The sequence below is a fragment of the Euprymna scolopes genome, chromosome 45 (genome assembly GCF_053919585.1).
Source record: "Euprymna scolopes isolate OS-2025 chromosome 45, ASM5391958v1, whole genome shotgun sequence".
NCBI lineage: Eukaryota > Metazoa > Mollusca > Cephalopoda > Sepiida > Sepiolidae > Euprymna > Euprymna scolopes.
In genome coordinates this window covers 49862240-49873886 of record NC_136526.1, presented here as the reverse complement: position 1 = coordinate 49873886, position 11647 = coordinate 49862240, and the positions used below count along the sequence as shown (strand labels likewise).

The following is an 11647-nucleotide window of genomic DNA, read 5'->3' as shown; positions in this document are numbered from 1 at the left end:
TCAAAGGCCTTCGACAAGGTATGGCATAAGGGCCTACTTCACATTATTTCCAGCTACGGTAAAACTGGAAATGTTTTCTCAATCATTAAATCATTTCTCTCCAATAGGCTCATAAGAGTAGTGGTAGATGGACAAAAATTGGAGGCCTGCAATATAAATGCTGGAGTCCCTCAGACGTCAATCCTGGGCCCAACTCTCTTCCTGATCTACATCAATGACTTCCCTAAACACATACTTAAATCATTCGTTGACATCTATGCTGATAACACGACCATCTACAGCAACACATCAAAGGCTGTAAATGACAAAGTTCTATCCTTACATCATCAACGCCCTGATCGCCATCTGGCATCAATTGTGATGGATGGCTCTCGTCTGGGTGAAGCCCCGTGTTTTGACAAGCTTTTGGGTTTGTCCTTTACTCCTGATCTGAAATGGAACACATACATCAAATCTGTTGCCAAGTCGCTGGAAAGATGGTGGGATCCTTCTACCGCTCCAGAAGATATCTCACTACTGATGCAATTCTCTATCTACATAAAAGTCAAGTATGTCCAAGGATGGAATACTGTTGCCATATCTGGGCAGGAGCTGCTAAAAACAGCCTATCCTGCCTTGACCGAGTACAAAATAGACTTCGTGGCTTAGTGGGGGATGCCCTTTTCTCTACCTTGCAACCTCTCTACCACAGAAGAGACGTTGCGAGCCTATCCTTGTTTTATCGTTATTTCAATGGAAGGTGCTCGTCTGAACTCCAATCTCTGGTCCCCCCTCGCCAATCTTTCACAAAAAACAACCGTCTAGCTGAATCCACTGTGAAAAATTTCCCCCACTCTATATCTGTGCCTAAATCAAAACGCGGATTCCATGAACAAAGCTTCTTTCTTAGAACTGCATGCCTGTGGAACTCTGTTCCGTCTGCCTGCTTCCCACCGGACTACAACTTGGATGTCTTCAAGTCCAACGTTAACAAATTCCTAATGAACCGCCCCCTTAAGTAAACACATCATCAAATCTCCATACTAACGTAATGTACTTGCAATAACCCTTATTCCTGAGTGGCTTCCGGGCCTTGATAACTGGTGATCTCAAAAAATGAGGGATTAAGACTAGATTAATTATCCCATTGTATTCAGAGGAATGGATTATACAGGAGATAAACTTTTTTAAACTCAGTTTTGTCTTAGGAAAACATTTCATCAAATCAAAATAATCGAACGAGTACTTTTCAATCCTAAAATTGTCATAGCAATGACAACAATTGCATGGTCTGCCACACAGAACTAGAGTGTGTGGGTCACCTGACATTCAGTTGTAAGTTCTTGTTATAGGGACAGCTACTATATAATACGATACAATGAATGGAGTTAATAGTTACGATATGTAAGAAGTTGAATCTCGAATGAAAGCAGTGAGCTCTTTGGTCATATGCTAGAAAGAACAGTTGGAAATAAGTTACACACCATCCACCCATGCAAATTCTTAGCATACAGATGAAAACAACAAACATGAAAGAAAACAAAATAAAATATTCTCCATCGAAAATTAATCATATAAAAAGTGACCTACAACTAATTATTTACTTTTTTGAGTTTATTATACAATTAATGAATGATACGTACAAGTATTGCACTACATTTTTATAAGAGTAAAAACGAAAGGAAATAATAGAACATGTACTTGCAACTAGAGGGATATGAAAAACTGTACATCTAAAGTTACATTGTAAATTATGTAAATATTTTATGAGAATGTGCTTCTTTAGCATCAGCAAATTAGATTTATCTGAAGAGGAAGAGCTACATATTTTACTGAAATGTAGTTTCTATGGAGTGTGTGTTTCGCTTTGCTTTGCTTCAACATAGTGAATCTATGAAAAATGTAATCGATGATACCCTAAGAATGTATTTTTATTTGCCATGTGTACATATGCAAAATATTTGATTTATTTTAAAAAGTATACAAAAATACTATCTTTGTCGACTTCTTTGAATTATTTATGTAGCAGACTTGGTTTCGGATTTTGCCTCATTTGTAAAGCAGTTATTCTATAAATTCTTGGGCAGTTTTATGATGGAGGTTTGTCTGCTAGCTCTTGTTTCATATGTTGAAAATTTTGAACTGCAATTCTGAAAACTCATCAGATATTGTCTTGTGCTATTAAGTCACACGATGCTGATGGTCAGTTTGAGGAGGACGACTTCTAGTCTTCTGGGCAAATACCGTCAATACATACACTTGTTTTGTTACAGTCTGTTTATGTCCTGTTATAGTGACAAAATAATTTGGTCTCTCTCTCTCTCTTTGGCATGTGTTGCAACATTTTTGAGTAAATAAAAGGCCACATACGTCACAAGATAGGAGTTAATCTCTTGTATGGAGTTTCCTGTGTCGCAACATATTTTCTTTTGTTGTAAAAGAAGAGTCACACTCTTCACAAGAATATGGCTTCTCTTCAGTATGTATTCACATATTTCGTAACATGTGTTTCATTTTAAAAGATTAATCACGAATTACACAAGGATATTGTTTCTCTCCAGTATGTGTTCCAACATGTGATTTTTGTGTAAAAGAAGATCTACATACTTCAAAAGAATATGGTTTCTCTCCAGTATGTGTTCACATATATCTCAGCATCCTTTGTTCCGTTGTAAAAGAAGAGCTAAATAATTGACAAGATTATAGTTTTTCTGCAGTATGTGTTAGCATATGTCTCAACATGCTTTCTGTCTGTGTAAAAGAGCCACATACTTTACTAGTATATAGTTTCTCTCTAGTGTGTGCCCGCATATGCTGTAACATATTTTGTTTCTGTGTAAAAGAAATGCCACACATTTCACAAGAATATGGTTTCTCTCCAGTATGTGTTCGCATATGTTGCAACATGTTTTCTTTTCTTGCAAATGAAGATCCACATATTTTACAAGGATAAGGTTTTTCTCCAGTATGAGTTCGCATGTGTTGCCACATATTTTGTTTTGTTGTAAAAGAAGACCTGCAGAGTTCACAAGAATATGGTTTCTCTCCAGTGTGTTTTCGCATATGTTGCACGAGAGTTTCTTTATGTGCAAAAGAAGAGCAACATAGTTCACAAGAATATGGTTTCTCTCCAGTATGTGTTCGCATATGTTTTAGTATACTTTGTTTCGTTGTAAAAGAAGAGCCACATACTTCACAGGAATATGGTTTCTCTCCAGTATGTGTTCGCATATGTTTCAACATACTTTGCTTTATTGTAAAAGAAGACCCACATACTTCACAAGAATATGGTTTCTCTCCAGTATGTTTTCGCATATGTTGCAACATACTTTGCTTTGTTGTAAAAGAAGACCCACATACTTCACAAGAATATGGTTTTTCTCCAGTATGTGTTCGCATATGTTGCAACATGTTTTGTTTCGTTGTAAAAGAAGACCCACATACTTCACAAGAATATGGCTTCTCTCCGGTATGGGTTCGCATATGTAGCAATATGTTTTGTTTTCTTGCAAATGAAGATCCACATATTTCACAAGGATATGGTTTCTCTGCAGTATGTGTTCGTATGTATTGCATCATATTATTTCTCTTTAAAAGAACAAAGATATACATATAACATATATAGCTTCTCTCATGTATGCATATTAATTTTCCTTATTTGTTAGAAAAGAAGCATATATTCCGAAGTATTGGCTTTCAAGCTTTTTTAAAACACACATTATTTGATATTATTTTAGCACAGTTTTATTCTCAGTAGTTCATGTGAGAAATTGAATACACTTGACAAGAAAAGGATTTCTTCAACATATCATGAGATGTAATGTAGCGGAAGAAAAACATATGTATTAATCACATTGATTAGAGATTTACATAAAATTTGACATATATTTGGTAATACAGTTCAATGTTTCAAGTCACTAAGAAAATTTAAATCCATTAAAATCCAATGATACTCGTTTTTCTCATAAATAAATGATATTCTGTAAAATAGCAATGAATTAAAAGATAAATTTCAAGAAAAAATAATAATTTCATACATATTCTGCAAAATAAATACAATTAAAAACTATTTTTAATGCACCATCACATTTTATCAGACATTAATATACTCCTGTCATTAGGCAATTTGGGAGCAAATATATCTCTGCAATGTTCGTACCACTGAATTGCAGATTGACATGAAATTCCATTGAAAGTTGCTGCACATGTCACGGGTAGTTGTCAGACAAAATAAAACAATGATAATAACACTAATAAACTAAGATGTGACTCCTCAAAAAGGTCCCACTCCTTATTGAAAATGGTTTATTTACATTTAGAAAATCTCCAGGAAATTTTATATAATTTGCTTTTTTAATAGGCCTGCATGGACATAGGATGCTCACATGAACAAAAATTGTTTTGGGCAAATAATTTTTCAGCTTGACAATATTGTACAGCTGATTCCTTGGAATACCTCAGGAGAACAAGAAAAACACTTGGAAACAAAATTATATAGCAGAAACCTAATGAAAGATATAAATACCTGGGTACTATCACTAGTAAGATACTCTGGATCGTTCATAGGATGGATTAAAGAAGAACTGAGTCAGCTAGATCAGAACACCAGGAAATTCATGACCATGCACAATGCACTACACCCAAAGGACGATGTTGATCGACTCTATGTGAAAAAGAAAAACCACGGGAGACGACTGGTTTGTATAGAAGACTGTCTCTGAATGACACAAAAAAAACAACTAGAAAAATACATAATGCAAACCACTGAAAGGATTATCATGGCAAAATAAAAATACCCAAAGGGAGATGAGGGCACTAGCGGAATAATAATGATAAGAAGAAGAAAATTAATAATAATAATAATATTTGGGACTTCTGGAAGCAGACACCATCAAGAAAGAAATAATTGGAAAGAAATACCTCAGGAGAACAAGAAAAACTCCTGGACACTAAATCATATAGCAGAAACCTAATGAAAGGTATATAAATACATGGGCAGTATCACTAGTATGAAACTCATGACCATGCATAATGCACTACACCCAAAGGACGATGTTGATCGATTCTATATGAAAAAGAAAAAAACATGGGATAGGACTGGTTTGTATAGAAGACTGTGTGTGAATGACATAAAAAAATCTATAAAAATACATAATGCAAAACACTGAAAGGATTATCATGGCAGAAAGACACAATAAAAAACATCACAAAAACAGAAAACAGAGAGACAAAGAAGACGACAAGAAAAGAAAAATGGGAAGAGAAACAACTACATGGAAGATTCATAAGAATAACAAATACACTTGGACATTAATGCAAATAAAGACACATAAACTGAAAAACTGAATGTCTAATAACTGCATTACAAGATAATAAACACAAACCACATCAAAGCAAAAATTAACAAAACACAAGAAAACAGCAAATGCAGACTCTTTGGATAAAGAGACAAAACAATAAACCATATAGTAAGCGAATGTAGCAAACTGGCTCAATAACAATACAAGACCAGGCACAACCAAGTGAGAAGTGCAGTACACTGGGAATTATGCAAATAACTGCATCGTTAATGCACAGAAAAGTGGTACAAGTATACAAGTATAAACTGGCAACAGTAGTTGAAAATCATAATCACAAAATCTTATGGGATATGGATATACAAACAGATAAACCCATTCAAGCCAAAGGGGCAGATGTCATAATAATTAACAAGAAAGAAAAGTCCTATCAAATCATGGAATTTGCTGTTCCAGCTGAGCAGAGGGTGAATATCAAAGACAAGGATAAACTGGGCGGTTACACAGAGCTAGCCAGATTTTACCTCCTATATTTCGAAGCTTATTACTAATCGAAAAATATAATTCAAACCTTAACTGTTTTTTTTTACTTAAAGGATCAGAGACCCACTTTAAAAAATATAGCAGGTTTAATAGCAAATTATGCAATATTTGTTTTTTTTAATCAGTTTTCTTTTAAAAAGATTTAAAGAAAATCAACGAATTTTAACTTTCTTCGATAATATATATATATATACATTCCAAAAAAATCACTTACCTATAAAAATACTAATCAATGGCTACTTCCATTCTTCATTGTTAAGAATTTGTCCATATTTATATTTTATATTCCATGTCCATTTAAATAAAATACATTTTTAAGCAAGGATTAAATAAAAAGCGCAATCAGATGTTTTTCACAATTGAAATAAATGTCTGCTTTTGTTTGAGTTGAAATTTACGGTGGACTTAAGTGCCAAAATTAATGTGTCTTTCTACTGTGTTGTAAACAAAAGTTAGTAAATATAGGCCACCATAGTTGAAAATAATCTCATTTCACTTATCAGTTTTTGCCGATAAAAAAAAAACATTCAAGCGATTTTTTATTATTTTAAATTCTCTTAAAGAAATACATGGGTTTTAGATTTAATATATTTTATTTCTTCTTTATCGAGTGAATTTTTTTAAATCTAAAAAAACATTGAATACAATAAAAAAAATTGTTGTAATTCTGGGAAATTTTCTGAACAATATAACAAAATTATAAGGTTTCACTTAAAAAAATTCAATGTAATTTAAAAAAAAAAAAGCTTTTAAACTTTGGACTTTACAGGTAAATTTGAAAATAACTGTTCTTTTTTGTTTTAAATTAGCTTATTTTATTTATTGATCTTTTATTTTCAATTTGTGATGTATAAATTTGAGGTGAGAAAATTAATTATTTTCATTTTAATAGACTTTGCAAAATAGGGGGGTGAATTTTAAAAAAAAGCCTGTCTATGGTATATTCGATTTATTCGAAAGAGCATAAAATTTCACAGTGAAACTGAAAATATCTTAAAAATTGAACCTAATACACCTAGTGCATATTAATGTGAACTGAGAATAGTTACAAAATACTCCCTAACTATGTGAAGAATGACTTTCTAAATAATGTTATTATTTTAGCATCCAGGTCAAATAGTGCATAAGTACCAAAAAAATCTATTAACTTATAAGTTTTTCACATGCTCCAAATTTCGGATGAATTTTTATTCATACATTTTTTGTAAATTATATTTAGGGAAATATTTTTTATTCAACATTTTTATTAAAAACAAAACGAAGATAATTATTAAGCCTTTGATTTGAATATAATTTTTATTTAAGTAATTAATATACAATATTCAGATGGCAAGTGAAATGATTCTATTTCATATTGAAACTTTAAAATCTTTCTTAACGCAAATAGATCACAAATAAGTAGATAAATCAAATTTTTTATCATTATTAATTTTCCATTTGTATTGTATTTAAATGAATGAAATTGTTAAGTAAGACATTCTTAAAACATACAATATTACATATGAGATACATGATAGGATATTTTAACGAGAAAACAATGTAATATTTCTCTAAATGGTAAATTTGAGGAATCTTTCCACCCTGGAAAAATCCTTTAAAATGACCACTTTTAAAGGATTTTGGGGGCGCTGAAAAGGAAAATAACGTTTAAAATAACGGTAAACGAGTATATTCCAAGCTATAAAGAAATGTTAGTTTAGATAAAGTGGGGGACCACTTTTCTATAAAAAACTTAACGTAAAATGAGAACCCACTTTATGGACAGCTTTTTTTGTGGGGAGGAGGGTGGCTTTCTTTTCACCCACAGCCGTCACAACACCCCCCACCCCGCACCAAATGCATACAAAATTGTTGTGAAATATTAAACAATTCTTTTGCTCGGTTAATGTCGAAAACTTACAGAAACGGTTCTTCTGATCGGTTAATGTTCGTGCGTTACATGATGTATCAGAATCGACCATTAAAAATGCTGTATATGAACTTGAATAAATTAACTTACTAACTTTCGAAGTTTATAACTACTTGAAAAATGAAATTCAAACGCTTATTTATTTTTTCAATTAAAGGAGCAAATACCAAATTTTAAAAAATAACAAGTTTAATAGCAAATTATGCAATATTTGTTTTTTTAATTGATTTTCTTTAAAAAAGATTTAAAGAAATCAACGAAATTTTACTTACTTCGATTATAAAAAATGTATATAAATTCCGAAAAATCACTTACCAAAAAAAATTCTACTCAATGTGTACTTCTATTGTTAATTGTTAAGAATTTATCTATATTTATACTTATATTCCATGTCCTTTTTATATTCCGTGTCCTTTTTAAATAAAATACTTTTTTAAACAAGGATTTAAAAGAAAGAGAACTCATTTCTTGACTGTTCAAATAGAGGGAGACAATTCTCTGATTTTTTTTTTCGTGATTATCTAATGGTGACTTATAAACGTCATAATTAATATCTCTTTTTATTGCGTGCTGTTAACCAAGATTAGTATTTTGGGGCCTCCATGGGTGAAAAAAAGCACACATTCACTTATAAACACCCCCCCCAACCGCCTCCCCACCAAATATATACAAAATTTTTGTGAAATATTAAATGATTCTTTTGCTCGGTTAATGTTGAAAACTTACAGAAACGGTTCTTCTGATCGGTTAATGTTCGTGCATTACTAGGTGTATCAGAATCGACCATTAAAAATGCTGTATATGAACTTGAATAAATCAACTTACTAACTTTCGAAGTTTATAACTACTTGAAAAATGTAATTCAAATCCTAATTTTTTAAAATTAAAGTAGCAAAGACCAAATTTTAAAAAATAACAAGTTTAACAGCAAATTCTCCTATATTTGTTTTTTTTTAAATCGGTTTTCTTTAAAAAAAGATTTAAAGAAAATCAACGAAATTTTACTTACTTCGATTATAAAAAAATATATAAATTCCAAAAAATTACTTACCTATAAAAAAGAAGGTTTTACACTTTTGACTTTACAGGTTGATTTTCAAAAAAAACAAAAAAACACTTTTTTGTTTTAAATTAGAATATTTATTATTTATTGATCTTTTATCTTCAATTTGTGATATAAAAAAATTTGTGCGTACATTAATTATTTACTTTTTTAATAGACATTTACAAATGGAGAGGGGTGAATTAAAAAAAAAAAACCTTTGTCTAAAATATCATATTCCGTTTAATGGAAAGAGGATAAAATTTCATATTGACCTTGAAAATATCGTAAAAATTCAACAAGAGAAAAATTTTGATAGATTTTTAAAGTTTAAAAATTGAAAACAAAAATTCACTTGTAAAATTCAATTGATTTTATACGCAAAAGAAAAATTGCTGGTTCAATACAGAAAATAAACCCTTTACAAAGAGGAATTACGAGTTTTTTTTTTTTACATTTTATTCAAAGTTTTCTGTTAGGGGTGTCAAAAATTCCCCTAAAATTCTTATACACCTAGCGCGTTACTTACGTTAAAACGATTAATTAAGCTGCAGAAACGCCTGTTAAAATCTATACAAGTTCTATAATTGAATACCTCTCTCTCAAAAAAAAAAAAAAAAAAGAACGAAAAACATAAACGGGTAGTCCCCCCCCCACCTTCAAAAAACGATGAGCATAAAATGGGTGCATTTCTTCATATCTTGTAAACTACTTGTTTGCTGAAATTTTAAACGTTAGTTTAATTTTAAAGGATTTTCCATGGCTGAAAGAAAATACCCCTACCCTACCTAAAGAAAAAGTTGGCCATAAAATGGGTTTTCACTTTTGGTTAAATTATTATAGAAAAATGATCCCTCGCTTTTTTAAAACTAACATTTCTTCATATTTACTCCTCTGCCGTAATTTAAAAAGTTATTTTCTTTTTCAGCGCCTCAGAAACTGAAAAAGTTGTAATTTTAAAGCATTATTCGAGGGGGGGAAAGATTTTTCATATTTACCTTCTAAACATAATATTGTTTTATGGAAGGCTAAAGAGTTTGATAAAATGATTAACATTAAATAAATAAGTCTGGAGTTCGATTGAAATATTAATGGAAATAAACTGAACATAAATGTCGTTAAAAAGGGAATTATTTTTGGATTAATGAATGAAATTTAAAAGTGTGTTTCCGCTAAAATCAAATGGAACAAACACATTGACAAAGAAAGGGAAGGAATTGATACTTACTCTGAATCAAATACGCATAATCTGTTTGCCTGAAAAAAAAAACCCCAAAAAAACAAAAGAACGAAGGATAAAAGATATGATTTGAAAATTTAAAATTATTTTTTGTGTGTGTGGAAAGTCGTATCTTCGAAAGATTTCTTTTTCGTCGATTGAAAACCGGAAATAGATTTTTTTTATTTCCCTTTCCTATTCGATTTCGCTCTTCTTTCTCTTTATATTGGGGGGGGGGGGGGTAACAAAGTCGGCGTTGAAACCAAAGATATGCTTGTTGATAAATAAATAAGATAACTTTTTACTTGGTTTCCATCTAAACAATCACCTTTAAAATGACGACATTTAAAAGTTTTAGGATATGTTGAAAATGATTATCGCATTTAATTTTTCGGCAAACAAATAATTTTCCGATACTAGGTGATATATTTCCGGTAATCTAGAAGATTCATCTTCCTTTGTTTACATAGCCATTTGGCGGAAGTGACGTCCGACATATTTTTAACTACGGATGACCAAAACTGTATAGAATGAACTTTTTAAAAAAATTTTTTTAGAAGTTTTATTTAAACAATGGACTGTTTTTTGTTTTGTTTTGTTTTATTAACTGTTTTATTCTTTTTATCAAACAAAGATAGAACTTTTATAATGAAATATATATTACGGCCTGTTTTTCAAACATCGAAATTTTAAAATTAAAGTTAGTCTTATTAAAAAATAAAAAAAAGACGGTGTTTTTCTTTTCGCGATATTTTTTTCCCACTTTCCACTTTGAAATTTTAATCAACAGTAAAATGATAAACCAATTTAAAATAAAAAATATGAAATTTATTTATCAAAATGAAATTGTTGTAATGAGATTTTTTTTCTAACGTAACTTTTTCTTTAAAGAAATTTCAAAATCTTATCTTATAAAAGATCAATAAAGTGTACTTTTTATGTTTGCAAAATTTGTTATAAAGTTCAAATAAACAAAGACAATAATTTGGAGAATATCATGTATTGGATACGGGTTTTTATAATGTTTGATTAAATACATGAGAAATGTAAAAAAAAAAAAAAAAAAAACTTTTCGTTAAATATATTTAAAAAATTATTATAAAATTTTATATGTATGTAAAACTTTGTTGAAAAGTTCAAATAAAGTGTATAATGTAATTGAAAAAAAAAACACCTCGTTTATTTTTCTTTCTTTTTTTTTTAATAAAATAAACTTTAATTTCAAAATTTCGACATCGACGTTTACTTACCTTATATTATAAGAGTTAGGTAAACGTTCATAAACATATTAATGTGGGGGGGGGGAGTCCATAAATCTAAAACAAATCCATTAAGTTCAAATAAAGACTATTTAAATGAAACTTCTAAAAAAAAAAAAAAAAATGATTCTTTACAGTGTTCATCATCCGTAGCTAAAAATACGTCGGACGTCACTTTCGCCAAGTGGCTTTGTAAACAAAGGAAGACGAATCTCCAATATAACCATATTTTCTTATATTATCAGTAGGGAGGGCTATGACAAGAGAATATTCGTTGCTAGTAGTTCACTTACTGATCCGCGCTATTTTTTTCATCCTATTTCCGAGGTTAATTAAAGTTTTATATGTTTTTTTTTTATTCAATTAACGTAGAGAATAGGTACAAAACACCCCCTTTCC

At 30.5% G+C, this 11647-nt stretch overlaps 1 long non-coding RNA gene across 1 annotated transcript; it reads right to left on the bottom strand.

The window, feature by feature from the left end:
• Nucleotides 1-1578: 1578 nt before the first annotated feature.
• LOC145269586 (uncharacterized) lies at nt 1579-10507 on the bottom strand. The gene is made up of 2 exons (XR_013865115.1): nt 9999-10507; nt 1579-3959 (listed from the first exon to the last, which is right to left on the bottom strand). It is a non-coding gene; the product is annotated as an uncharacterized LOC145269586 (long non-coding RNA).
• Between the last annotated feature and the right edge of the window lie 1140 nt (nt 10508-11647).